The sequence below is a fragment of the Macrotis lagotis genome, chromosome 6 (assembly GCF_037893015.1).
Source record: "Macrotis lagotis isolate mMagLag1 chromosome 6, bilby.v1.9.chrom.fasta, whole genome shotgun sequence".
Classification (NCBI taxonomy): domain Eukaryota; kingdom Metazoa; phylum Chordata; class Mammalia; order Peramelemorphia; family Peramelidae; genus Macrotis; species Macrotis lagotis.
Genome location: NC_133663.1, coordinates 191,653,775 through 191,668,808, shown reverse-complemented (window position 1 = coordinate 191,668,808; position 15,034 = coordinate 191,653,775). Strand labels below are relative to the sequence as shown.

Below are 15,034 nucleotides of genomic sequence, written 5' to 3'. Positions count from 1 at the left end.
TATTTTATAAACATTGTGGTTCTCTGACCCTAATCAAGCCATCAATCTTTGTGTCTCAGTTTCCTCCTTTGTAAAATGTGAGTAATAATACCAGCTATACAAATGTGATTATTATTATTGCTAAGGTATTGTAACCCTTCCTCTATTCCCATGTGATTTTTCTCCCTCAGAGGTTGCAATCTGGTTCATCCAAGAGGGTCATATTCTTCATCATGATCTGACCTAGCTGTCCTACACCATTCAATTCTATATTCATAGCTCAGTTAGTTATTTCTCCCCAGCTCATTCTGCCACAATCATATCATCCATATAACTATGGAAAGTGATACAAACTTGGAAGTAGAGTGGATTTAACCCAGAAGCATAGAAAAGAAACCTGGATAGAAGATGAACTGAGATTAAAGCCAATATCTAAACTTGAGTCTACAATGGGAGTTGAAGACAAGAGCTGAATCACAGACTCTGCCCATAAAATAATAATAATAGGCCAACTAATAAATATTAAGTAATAAAAGATAAAATAATTCAAATAATCACTTAAGGGTGGGATTGAAGTTGGGCACAGGGCATTAACAATAGTTTTTTTTAGCAAGAAAGATAAACATCTAGCAACTAGAATCTTAGCAAAAACAAATGGAAGGGGACAACTTGACACAGTGAGTAGAGCACCATTGCTGAAGTCAGGAGGACCTGAGTTCAAATCCAGCCTCAGACACGATAATTATCTAGCTGTGTGACCTTGGGCAAGTCACTTAAACCCATTGCCTTGTTAAAAAAAGAGGCAATTGAATATATTTCTCCATTCCTCCTATTGCAACCTTGCTATTGCCAAATATCTGTAATCTCAGACTTCTGGTTTTTTTCTCATGGAGGCACAACATATCCTTTTGTTCCTAGATTTCAGAAAAAAAGAAAAGAAGCTGCCTACCTTGCTCTGCCTCACTTAAATTGAATTCACCTACAAGTCATGATATCAGCTCCCCCATGTTATTGGTCTTCTTCTAGAACTAATACAAATACAAGTAACAACAGTGCCTGATTGGCTAAAGGGAAAGGTGGACTTTATCCTTTTAGCAGCATTGATTAAAGGTCTACTATGTTCCAGGAAATTTGCTAGGTTTTAGGGATATAAATATCAGAGCTTGTTTTTTACAGGGCAATACAGCAATTTCACAGATAAGTAAATTAAGGATAGATACAAAATAAACAGAAAATGTCATGGAAGTGTTAATACTAAGAAAATAAGGAAAGATTTCTTTTAGGAGTTGGCACTTGAGTTGAGCCTTAAAAGGAGCTGGATTTCACAAGGTAGACATGAGGAGGAAGAGCATTCTAGTGATGAGACAACATGTGAAAAGTCACAGAGAAAGAAAATGAAATTACATACAAGGAAACCATTTGGGTTGGAGCATAAGGTGAAAAAGATCAAGCCTGAAAATTAACCTGAGATTGGAGGCAGATTGAGAAGGGCTCTGAATGCAGAGGAATTTGCTAAAAATCTAGGAGATATTCATCACCAGAAGAGTTTCTAACCTGCCTGGTAAGTGGGGGTTCTTCTTTCTAGGATAATAGAGCTTTATATTCTAGTCAGAAAGAGCTGAATTTATTAGCTTCTGATACTAATTGTGTGACTTTGGAGAGGCCACACATGTTTACAAAGAATTTTGTATATGCCAGGCACTGTACCAAGTGCTGGGGTAAAAAATATGAGCAAAACAGATTCTTCCCCCAAGGAGCTTATTCTTTAATTACATACAATGCTCGAAAGGGTCTAAAAATCAAGGGAGAGGGACATAGCCTAGCAAGTCAAAGCCAGAAAAACAGAAACAGAGCCAAGAAAAGAATGAAGGTTGGATGTCCTGGGTCCCTCCCTTATGAAAACCCCAGGGAAATGATCAATGGAAGAAATAACACTATAGGCAAGTCACTTAATCTCTCTCAACTTCAATTTCCTCATTAGTAAAAAGATGTCTCTGTGTATTTGTGTGTGTGTGTGTGTGTGTGTGTGTGTGTGTGTGTGTGTGTGTGTGCGTGTGTGTGTGCGCGTGCAATAATACCTATAGTATTTATCATGTAGAGTTATTTTCAGGTTCAAAGAAATTAATGTATTTCAAATATTTCACAAATTTTGAGGTGCTCTACAGATAATAGTTTTTAAAAATTTCACATAAATATATAGCAGTTTCCAAATTTTAAGGTAAAAATCCACTAATAACTATCATTAATTGGAGAACAGAAAAACAGAATTAGTTGGCATTTTTGTTGTACAAAAGCAGCCACTATATAGTAGAAAGAACACTTACTTTGACACCAAAAACTTAATGACAGCTCACATTTTTATAATTTACTAGTAAAAATTGCCATTTATTTAGTATTTTATGATTTTAAAAGCACTCTGCCATTATTTAGTTATGTGACTGTGAAGGAGTCTTTTGACCTTTTCAAATCGCAATTTCCTTAACTGTAAAATGGGAACAATACCATCACAAACTACCTCACAAGATTATAAGGAGATGATATATAAACCCTAAAGCAGCTACATAAATGTCCATCATTGTTTTGCTGAGCTGCCTTCCAATTACATTCAGAGAAACTATGATTAACAGAGAATCTACTTATATTAGAAGAAGGCAAAATAAATCATCTGATGTTATGCACTGGGAGATTTTATGTTGGAAAAAAAAACTTTCTGCACCATTAAAAGAAGTCAAAGCTTATAAGAATGTATTTTAAAAAGAGGGGGTAAACTGGATAAATAAGCAGCACAGGTAAGGAATATAAAGTTGAAATGGATATTCTGACTACTCTTCAGAATAGTAATAACTGTAAAAACACAGGGTAATTTAAGAAAGTTATAGAGTTAGTAAATTTTGTTAAGCACAAAAAATGTGCTGAGCACCTGAATAAAGGATGTCAGAATGCATCATTAGTGGGAGATAAATGTTGGGAACAGGCAGAAAGGAACCCGAAAACAGTGAAAACAATAAAAGGCAATTTAGGGCACCAAACCAGTACCCAGAGATTCTATAGAAAAATATCAAAAGGATGAATAGGGGAGGAGGAAAATAACACAAATTACATATTAGAGAACAAATAAAAGAAGTCAATATAAAAAAGAATTAAGTTGAGCAAAGAAGTAGGGAAAGAGCAGGCATGAAATAAATCTGCCCAAAGAGAGAAAGAACTACAGGGGACACACACACACACACACACACACACACAAACAGGTAGGAATAATGATCAAGATTTTTCTTCAGATTTATTGAGATAAAGTGAAATTGGGCAAGAGCAAGGAGCATGTCCAAGATATTTCCTGAGATGATAATGATAATTTAGAATCAAGGTTGCTTGAAAAATAAGAATATGGTGAACTGGGAGAGAAGCCTGCTCCTTTGTTTTACAAAGAATTCACTACCTAATTAAAATTAATATTTGGCAAAAGTTTTCAGTGCAAATTTGGAGAGGAGGAAAGAATTATAAAGCTGCTATTCATTTCCATTCCCTTGTACAAAGCATGGAACAAAAAAATAAATGAAATAGGGCTCGGTTTTTCCAAAAGCAATTTGCAAACAAGATAATAGGGTGGGAATAGAGGGAAACATTCTAGATGTTTAAGGAGTATGAAAAGGAAATAGTCATGGGACCTATCTGAGTGGCCTGAGAACAGTCTGGACAATGGAAGATCAGGTTCCTTCTTAGATATATTTTCTTTAGAATTTGGCAGAATGTGGTGGTGGGGTATAATAGTATTGGCTTACCCAAATGGTACTTCATGGATGAATAATGCAATTGAGTATTTTTGGTAAGAGAAAGGAGGAAAGCAATACTGTCCTTATACATATACACCTATATACATCAGAACCATAAATATCTAGAGTTATAGACTAGGTAAAAAATTAAAGATAAAAAGTAGTGGAATCATATGATCATAGATTTAAAACATGTAGGGACTTCAGAGACCATTTACTAAAACCTCTCAATTTACCCATCTTACCCATGTAGGTTTTTACATGTATCCATCTACGTTTGTCTAGATATGTTCATAAGAAGATATGAAGTCACCTCCTCTGTACGCTTTGATTCCTAACAAGAAGAGAATAGGATATTGAGACCACAAAACTAGCCACTCTTTTTTTTCAGATAAGGGTTGTCAGATTAGAATTGTAACTCTCACCCTCCTCTAAATATTGTTGAACTAGCGGAAATAAAATTTAAGTTCAAGTTGCATTCTTGGTCAAGGAAGGAGTGTCTCAAGTTCTATATTTTGTCATCTTATCAAATGTCAATCATACAAAGATCATTACACATAGTAAGGAACAACCCAAACTCCTTGATCCAATGTAATAGCAGAAAGAAATCAAAGAAGTTATACAGGTTAGATTCTATCAGACAATATACAGGAATTGGGTCCTCTCACTTGGAGCTGAATATAGGGTCATACTAGAGAGTCGTGTCCCTCTACATATTGACTTCTAAATACATCCTTTTTTTCCCCTAGAGATACTTCTCTGAAGGAAACCCAGAATCACATGTATCTTCTCTTAAAACCCATAAGCTGTAATTAACCTTTCATTTTTACTACTGAAACATGATGTGAGAAAAGGAATAGACACTAGTTGAAAAGGAAAATGCTTGGTAAAGTGATGACCTATAGAAAGAGAAATAGATTTTTAAATAATGTTATTTTAAGAAATAACTTACTTCCTCATTTTTCTTCAGTCATCCAGTCATCATTTCTTTGATAAAAATACCCTTTTAGCTGATGCTTATTGTCACCCATTAGCATTACTGGAAGTTCCACAATGCAACATTAGATGCTCTCAGTAATGAGACAAAGGAGCTTTTATACACTGGAGAAATTTCTAATCTAGTGACATGAGTTTAGAAAAAGAAGAGAAAAGAAAGGAACTGGGGGGGGGAGATGTGGAAAGAAAGAAGTGAAAATGGCATGAAGGGAAACTGGAATTAGCAGCCTAAGCATGATAATGATGATGATGTTTGTTCTTCAAAGAAGACTATGACATCAGGGAGGTGGTGCTGTGACAAGCACATGAATTGGATTTGAGTAAGAGGAGGCTCGGTTAAGTCACCAGCCTTACTTTCTCCTCCTCCAGGGTCATCTGGGTCCAGTGGTCAGAAATGCAATAGGATGCTTCTCAGTAGTTCAGAGAGCTAGAACAACGGTATTAGACTGACTATGGACTACATTATCCCCATCCAGAGGAAGAAAAACAAAACAAAGCAAAACACACACACAGTTCAGAATCTGATGAATACTTTATAAAAATTATCTCTTATGTATCTCTTTCCCTTAATTCTAATTACTCTTACAGAAAATTACTAATCTGCAAACATGTTTATCAAAATATGTAAGTATAATGCTAACCTGACCGTTCACCATTGAGGGGAGGGGGGTGGGAAGGGAAGGTGGAAGGAAATTTTGTAATTTAAAAATATACATGTGCACAGGGATGAAAATAAATAAATTTATAAAGAAAGAAATGAATTAGGATGACTGGAGATGGCTCTGGATAGGAGGCAATCAGGGTTAAGTGACCAGTCCAAGGTCACAGGGTTAGTAAGCACCTGACGCTTACTGGAGAAACCTTGGAGAAACCAGTCATCTCCTGATTGGACTGGAACAATAGAGTAGGAGAGATTTTAATGGAGTGGAACTCACACATTATTTGGGAGGTAAGAAACCCCTTAATGAAATAAGATCTATGACTGTATACACACACACACACACACACACACACACACACACACACATATATATATGTGTCTGTATATAATATGTATGCCTGTATGTTTAAATATGCATATGTGTGTATGTATGATCCATGGTAGAATGCATTTTAAAAATAATTAAAAGGCACTTTAAAATAGATACTGTAATGTATCTATTGCAATGAAATCTTTGTAATGATTTCATGTCCATTATTTATACTTGACTTTCCTAGACTCAAAATATTTAATAACAAGTTTCTCCTTTAAAAATATAAATCAAGGGGTGGCTAGGTGGCACAGTGGATAAAGCACCGGCCTTGGAGTCAGGAGTACCTGGGTTCAAATCTGGTCTCAGACACTTAATAATTACCTAGCTGTGTGGCCTTGGGCAAGCCACTTAACCCCATTTGCCTTGCAAAAAAACCCTAAAAAAATAAATAAAAATATAAATCAGATGCTGCAGTTGGAAAATTTTAACAACCAAATCCTTTCTTTTGGGTGGTCAGATGAATAAAACCCCTAAAAAGTACCCTTTAAAGCAAACTATACATAGTAGAGATTTACAGTTTTATATATAGTTTTCTCTTTTGTTTCATTTTATATAGAGAAATGTTGTTTAATTCAGAGTTTAAGAATTAAATTTAAAAAAGAAGTGGAGCACCTAGGTGATGCAATAGATAGAACACTGGTCCTGGAATCAGGAAAACCTGAGTTCAAATCCAACCTCAGACTCTTATTAGTTGACCTTGGGCAAGTCATTTACTTTTACTTACCTCAAAAAAAATAAAGAGATGTATCTTTATTAAATATTTCTTGTCCCAAACAAGATATTGTATCTTGTGTCTGAGTTGTAGACGACTTTAAAGTTTCTTTAAAAGTAATTTCTGAGGGGCTACTAGGTGGCACAGTGGATAGAGCACCAGCTCTGGAGTCAGGAGGATCTGAGTCAAATCCTGTCTCAATCACTTAATTACTTAGCTGTGTGATCTTGGATAAGTCACTAACCCAGATGCCTTGCAAAAGCAAAAAAAATAGTTTTTGAGTAACAAGAAACCTACTGCAGATCAGTTCATGTAAAACTAAAGAGGTAAATTTTATTGCAGAAAAAAATGATTCATCTCTTATTTAAGAGCTGAAATGTCTCAGGCTAGTAGCAGAGCATCAGAGTATGAAGTCCATTTTCTGATAATTGGAAAAATAGTTTCTTTGATGAGAATATAGATGGTAAACCCTTTCCAGTTATAAAAGCATTTTTACCTGAAAAGAATCCATTACTACTACTACTACTACTACTACTACTACTACTACTACTACTACTACTATTACTACTACCTTTTAAAAATAATTTTATTTTATTTTTCAAGTTATACACTGGTAATTTTCAACATTCAGACATTTTCAGGTTTATGAGTTTCATATTTTTCTACCATTCTCCCTTACTTCACCCTCCCCATGACAGTGAACAATGTGGTAAAAGTTGTACATATATGTTACAAAATACATTAATACATATTTTCATATTAGTTATGTTGTGAACAAGGAATTAGAGCTAAGGAGGAAAAAAAGATGAACAAAAAGAAACAACATAAAACAATTTTAAAAAGTGAACATAACAAACTTAGCTCTGCATTTAGACTCCATAGTTTTTCTCAGAATGTGGATGGCATTTTCCATAACAGGTCTTTCAGATTTGTCCTTGATCACTGAACTGCTGAGAGGAGCTTCATGCTTCATCACTGATCATCTCACAATGCTGTTATTAATGTAAACAAAGTACTCTTGGTTCTGCTCCCTTCATTCAGTTTAGTTCATGCAAGTCTTTCTATGCTTCTCTAAAGTCTGACCATCCATGCTTTCTTACAGAACAATATTACTCCAAAAGATTTATATACCATAGCTTCTTTGACCATTCCCCAATTGTTGGGTATTCCTCAATTTCCAGTTCTTTGCCACTACAAAAACAGCTTCAATAAATATTTTTTGCAGTGAGGATTTTTCTGTTTTGTATTTTTTATGATCTCTTTGAGTTATAGATCTAGTAGTGGTGATATTTGTCTTTCTTTCTTGAAGAAGACCATGACATCAGATGGTCATGGTCATCAGAAGACCATGACACAGATAAATTAGATTTGAGTAAGGGTGTGAGTACAGTGCTGCACTGGCACCAGCCTTACTTTCTCCTCCAGAGTCATCTGGATCCAGGTGTCAGATATGAATCATGACTACTGGAGATAACCTTGGATGGGAGGCAATGAGGGTTAAGTGCCTCCCCTGAGGTTCTCACAGCTAGCAAGTGTGAAATCTCTGAGGCTAAATTCAAACTACTGTTCTCCTAACTACAAGGTTAAAGAAAGTATGGCATTATGAATGTTCTGACCTTCTGCATTTGATTGTGAGATTTTTATGCCCTAGGACATAGTCACTTTTTTGGTGGTTGCCTTGCACTACAGAGAAAAATGTATATTCCTTTCTATCCCCATTCAATTATGTCAAGATCTATCATATTTTCTACAAGACCAGGGCTCTATCACTTCCAGATTACTTTCTAGAATGGTTATATCAGTTCACATCTCTAGTACTTGTAGTGCTCCATTAGTATCCCATTTTTCCTCTCTAACATTGATCATTTTCCATTTTTGTCATCTTAGACAATCTGATAGGTGTAAAGTGGTACCTCAGAGTTGTTTTAATTTGTATTTTTTAATCAATAATGATTTGAAACATTTTTCATATGACCTAAATAGCCTTAATTTCTTCATCTGAAAACCAGCAGTTCATATCCTTTGGCTATTTATCAAATAAAGAATGACTTGTAATCTTAAAAAAATTTGATGCAGTTCTCTCTATATTTTAGGAATGATCTTTTTTTTTCAGAAACATTAACATTGCAAATTATTTCCAAACTCTCTGCGATCCTTCTTATCTTGGCTGCCTTATTTTTATTTGTGCAAAAGTTTTTTTTTTTTAATTTCATATAGTTGAAATCATTCAATTTGCAGCTTATAATGTTCTCTGTCTTTTTTTGTTCTTAAAGTTCTTCCCTCTCCAAAGATCCAACAGTCAGAGTATTTCTTATTCTCTAATTGGTCTATGGTATCACACTTTATGTCTAGATCCTGTACTCATGTCAATCTGATTTTGGTAGAGTGTGAGATGTGGGTCATAGTATTTACCAGTTTATCCAGCAGTTTTTGTCAAATAATGAGTTCTTATTTCAGAAGCTAGTACCTTTGTGTTTATTAACAGAATACTGTAAACATTTACTACTGTTTCTTTTGTACCTCATCTAATTCACCGATCCATATTCTATTTCTTAGCTGATACAAAGATAGTTGTGATGATATATGTATTATATAAATAATATGTATAAAATATAGATCTGGTATATCTAGGCTGTGAGATGATTTCTTTGTATTTTTTTTATTAAATCCCTTCATATTGGTGACCTTTTTTTGCTTCAGATGATTTTTTTTTGAACTCAGGTCCTCCTGACTCATCTACTGGTACTGTAGCCACTGCACCACCTAGCTGTCCTATAAAATAGATTTTTGATAGGTTTTGCTTTGTCTGAGATTAGGATTGCTACCCCTGCTTTTTTTTTACTTAAGCTGAAGCATAATATATTTTACTCCAACCTTTCATCTTTACCTTATGTGACTCTCTCTGCTTCAAATGTATTTCTTGTAAACAATACATTGTAGGATTCTGACTGTTAATCCGCTCTTCTATCTGCTTCTGTTTTACAGATGAACTCATCCCATTTACACTTACAGTTATGATTGCTAACTCTATATTTCTCTCTATGCTAACTCCTTTCTTTTTCCTTTATTCTCCTCACCAATATTTTGCTTCAGACTTCTGCCTCTTGATCAGCCCTTCTTTTTATCAGCTCTTTAACCTTCCTTTTTCCCTTTCCTCTTTTCCTTTTCCTTTTAACTTTTACCTTAACTTATATTTTTGCTCTCCTTTTTATTTGTCCTTTCTTTCCATTTCTTTCCCTCTACCTACTCTACTAGGGTATGATAAATTTTCAGATTCAATTGGAAAGGTATGTTACTCCCTCTTTGGTCTAAATCTGTTGAGAATATGATTTACTCAGTGTTCACACCCTTCCTTCTTTCCCCCCCTACTATAATAGATCATTATGCCTCTTCATATGGCTTTATTTTTCCTTTAATACCTTACCTTCTCCTAAAATAGTCCTTCTTATCATGTTTAATTGTTTTATCCCTGTCTTGTACCCACAACCTGTTGAAATATACTCCTTTATTTCTATCCTAATAGAAGTATAATTCTCAAGAGCTGGTTGATTGATTTATAAGACTCATTACCTCTCTCCATGTACATTCCCCTCATTCTAATGTCCCATTAGAAATGCAATTCAAAAGAGCCATAAGCATCATCCAATTATAATTAATTTATACTACACCCTCTTTTCAAGTACCTTCTATAGAAACACAAACTTCATGAACTAAGGTATCATTTAAAGTTAAATCACTTCATGATCCATCTCCAACTATAACTAAAGTACCAAGTAATGCAAAATCACTTCATGGGCTATTTATGTCCAAACCTTATAAGTATCCACCTTCCTTCTGGTCAAATAGAAATACAACCCTCATGACCTAAAGTATCATGTAAAGCAAAATCATTTCATGATCCAGTTATATTCACACCAAGATACTCCCTCCTATTGTCCCACAAGAAATACAACCTTCATAAGTTAGAGTATTATGTAAAGCAAAACTACTTCAAGATCCTTTTATACCAACACCATTTAAGTACTCTCGCTCCAACTTTATTCGGTCCTCATATACTTAAGTTATCAGTTAAAGCACCATCACTTTCATGATTGCTCAATAACCATCCCTTCTGTCTAAGTATGATTCTTTTAAGTATCCTAAGAGAAATGCTATTCTCAAGAGTTGTAAGTATTGTCTTTCCATGTAAGAATATAAACAGTTTAATGTGATTGACTAACATTTTCCCCCATTCTGTTTACCTTTTTGTGCATCTCTTGAGACTTGTATTTAAAGATTAAATTTTCTATTCATTTCTGGTCTTTTTAATCAGATAATTTTGAAATTCCTCTATTTCATTGAAAACCAATCTTTTCCCTGTAAAGAATATACTGAATTCTTCAAGTTGTATTTCAAGGTCCTTTTCCCCCTAGAATATCATATTCTGGACCCTCCAATCCATTAATGTTGAAGCTAAGTCCTGGGTAATCCTGACTGTGGTTCCTTGGTATTTAAATTGCTCCTTTTTGATTGCTTGTAATATTTTATCCTTTATATGAATTCTGAAATTTGGCTAAAATATTCCTTGGAGTTTTTATTCTGGGATCCCTTTTTGGAAGTGATTGGTAAATTCTTTCAAGGACTATTTTGTCTTCTTCTAGAATATTGAGGCAGTTTTCCATGATAATTTCCTGAAAGATATTTTGATCGAAGCTTTCAGGTACACCAATAATTACTAAATTCCTTCTCTTGGATCTATTTTCAAGGTTTTTAATTTTTTCCAAATGATACTTTACATTTTCTATTTTTTTAACATTTTGGTTTTGTTTGATGGAATAGTGATATCTCAAAGAGTCGTTAGATTACATTTGTCCAATTCTAATTTTTAGGCTTTTATTTTCTTTAGCTAGCTTTTGTGCTTTCCTTTTCAGTTGGTTAATATTATCAATTATTTATTTATTATTATTAAATGAGTTATATTATTTTCTCAGTAGGCCAATTTTAATTTTTTTGGCATTTGATTTTATATTATTACAATAATCTTGTTATAAGAGTAAACATAACCCCCCCTCCCCCAAGAAGATGAGAAACTTCAAGAACAGTGAGAGAGAAAAGAATGTATTTCAGTCTGTGTTCAGATTCCAATGCCTCTGTCTCTGGGGTGAGCTGCCTTCTTTATCATAAGTCCACCAGAAAAGTTGCTTTAATATTTCTTCCATAGTTACTTATACCCCCATGCTATTCCTCCCCACTCTCATTTATTCTATTTTCACTCACCTTTCATCTTGTCACTGTCCAAAAAGTGTGCTGTATCTGAGTACCCCCTCCCCACAATCTTCCCTCTCTTCTATCACCTATTCCCTTGTTCCTTCCCCCCATTCCCCTTATCCCATTCCTTTCTTCTCATTTTTGTCTAGGGTAAGATAGATTTCTATACCCTGTTAAGTGTGTATGTTATTTCCTCTCTGAGCCATTTCTGATGAGAATGAAGGCTCACTCATTCCCCCTCACCTTCCCCCATTCCACTCCATTGAAATAGCTATTTTTTGACTCTTATGTGAAAAATCTTAGCCCCCTTTTTCCTCTCCTTTCTCTTCCTCCCAGTACTTTCCTTTATTACCCATTGACTCCATCTTTTTACTATATTATACCATTATATTCTGCTCCATCCTGTGCCCTGTCTATATATGCTCCTTCTAACAGCTCTTATAAATGAGAAAGTTCATATGAGTTATCAATATCTTCTTCCCATGCAGGAATACAAACAGTTCTATATCATTAAGTTCATTATAGTTAGTCCTCCTCATCCATCCCCTCTATGGTTCACCAGATTCCTGTACTTGAAGATCAAACTTTCTGTTCAGCTCTGATTGGTTCAATAGGAAAGTTTCAAATCCCCCCTGTTTAATTGAAAGTCCATCTTTTCCCCTGAAAGGGGATGTTCAGTTTTGCTGGGTAGTTGATTCTCAGTTGTAAACCAGGATCTTTTGCCTTCCAGAATATCATATTCTGATCCATACAAGCCCTTAATGTAGATGCTTCCAGCTCCTGTGTAATCCTGACTATAGAGCCTTAGTAGTTGAATTGTTTGCTTCTGGCAGCTTTTACTATTTTTCTCTTTGAATTGAGAGTTTTGGAATTTGGCTATAAAAATTCCTGGAACTTTTTCTTTTGGGATCACTTTCCAGAGGTGACCAGTGAAGTCCCTCAATTTCTATTTTACCCTCTGCTTCTAGGCTTTCAGGGCAATTTTGCTGTATTATTTCTTGAAAAATGAAATCTAGGCTCTTTTCCTGTCTGTGACTTCCAGGTAGCCCAATAGTTGGATCTGTTTACAAGGTTTGTTGTTTTTTAAATTTAACTTTTCACATTTTCTTCTAATTTTTGTGTTTTTTTGGAAGAATTTTATTTCTTCCTGACTTCTCACAAAGTCATCAGCTTCCTTTAGTTCCATTTTGCAGTTGAAGGAGTTATTTTCTTTAAAGAGCTTTTGTATTTCTTTTTCCAGCTGGCCAATTCTGCTTTTTTTAAAGGCATTCTTCTCCTCATTTGCCTTTTGTTTTGTTTTTCCATTTGGCCTAAACTGGTTTTTAACATATTATTTTCTTCGATATTTTTTTTGTATTTCTTTCACCAAGCTACTGATTTGGTTTTAATGATTTATCTGCATCACTCTCATTTCTCCTCCCAATTTTTTCTCCACCTCCCTTAATTGCTTTTCAAAGTCTTTTTTGAGCTCATCCATAACCTGAGCCCATTTTCTATTTCTCTTAGAGGCTTTGGATACAGCTTCGAGTTTGTAGTCTTCCGAATCTTCCATGGGACCAAAGTAATTTTCTATGGTCATATTCTTCTTGTTCTGTTGTTTGCTCATTTTCTCTGCCCAAGACTAATTTACTGCACTTCCTAGGCTTTGAGAGTTTTTTTGGGACACACCACCCACATCTTTATTCCTTCAAGGTCTTATACTCTCTTGCCCGTGCTTTAATATGTAGATGCCTACAGGTGCTCCCCTTTGTTCTGGAGCTGAGGGGAGGACTGCCTGCTTGGCTATCTTTCTATGGAAGTCTAAACTGCAACTTGAATCTGAGTGTGAGCAAGCAGCAGAGTCCTGCCCCAGGGAGGACAGAGAGATTTCTACAATTTCCTCCAACCCTGTGTCTGTGGGTTGTGCTCTGGAGGTGCAGGCTGTCTTCCCTGATTCCCGCTGCAGGTTCTTACCACAGGGCTGTTCTGAGGATGGTGCTCCTTCCCTCTGGTGTAGTAAAGTTCTCTCACTGCCCCTTCAAGCCATTCCTGGTGATCCCTGGACTCTGCTGGGGTCATAACCGCAGCTTTTTTCCAACCCTGGGTAAAATACACCTTCCCCAGAACTTCTAAGTTGTTTTAAACTGGGAAATTGTATCACGCAGTCTTTCTGTAGGTTCTGCCCCTTTAAATTTTGTCTAGAGTCATAATTTGATGGCTTTTGGAGTTTTTTTTGGGGGGGGGGATTAGTTTCAGTTAAATCCTCTCTTCATGCCACCACCTGGGCTCTGCTCCCTCCTTTCTTACTTTTAAAGAGTTGATTTCTTCACCCAATTTTTCATGGTTGTCATTTCTATTCTCCTCTGATTTTCTTCTTCCTTTATTCTTTGACTTTTTAAATCATTTCTGAGCTCTTCCAAGAAGTCTTTTCAGATTTGAGGCCAATTCATTAACTCCTTTGAGGCTTCACATGCAGGCCTTTTGTCATGGCTGTCCTCTTCTGAGAATGCATATTTATTGTTTTTTTTTTTATCAGAATGGTAGTTATTTATGGTTTGTGCTTTCTTAGATTTTTTTTGTTTTGTTTTTTGCTCATTTTGATAGTTGCGCTTTGCTCCTGGGGTACAGGGAGTATAGTTCCAAACTGTCTATGTTGGGGCTAGAATCTAGCTCCTGCCTATGTAGCAATTTGTTCCCTCCTTTAGGAAAACCCTGGCTTTCTGCTTTTTAAGGTGTTGCCTATTCAGAAGTTTGTTCCTTCCTTCAATAGCCCTGGTTTTCTGTTTGTCTGTGGTATTGGCTATGCAGTATTTTGTTCCTTGCATTAGATAGCCCAATCAAGTACCGATTGCATCAGTATTCCAAGGGTTAGAACTATATATTCCTAGTTAGGGTTGGGATCCTCCCTGCTGTCGTGCTGCACCACTGGCTGCATTGAGCTGAGAACATAAATTGCATTGGGGCTAGGGGTCTTCTACTGGTTTACCAACTCTCCCTTCTATGCTGGACTATACTCCACTTTTACTCAGAAAAGACGGATCTTTACTGAAATTCCTCCATAATATCTTGAGTTGAGAACTTGTTTAAAACTTTTTTATAGGAATCTATAACTTTAGTATCTGTGTAGAGACTTCATTTAAAGTTGTTTGGAGAAAAGCTTCAGGAACTCCCTTGCTTCACTCTGCCATCTTGGCTCTGCCCAGAAGTCTCATAACAATATTAATAAAATAGCTAGTGTTCATCTAGTTCTTTGAAGTTTGAAATTTGCTTTATGTATTTTATCTAATTTACATCTTCTCAATGAAATTACAAGTGGG

At 35.4% G+C, this 15,034-nt stretch overlaps 1 protein-coding gene across 2 annotated transcripts in view; it reads left to right on the top strand.

Annotated features, from left to right (window-relative positions):
- The window catches only part of LOC141491330 (pinopsin-like), a 291,048-nt gene that overhangs the window by 211,987 nt on the left and 64,027 nt on the right, over positions 1–15,034 (top strand). Inside the window, exon 1 of one of the 2 annotated variants that reach the window (XR_012469564.1) lies at positions 1,120–1,540. The exons of the other annotated variant lie outside the window; for it this stretch is intronic. The gene's annotated coding sequence lies outside the window, so the exon portion shown is untranslated. Of the gene's footprint in view, positions 1–1,119; positions 1,541–15,034 lie in introns of those variants that run through there. 2 annotated transcript variants of the gene reach the window in all.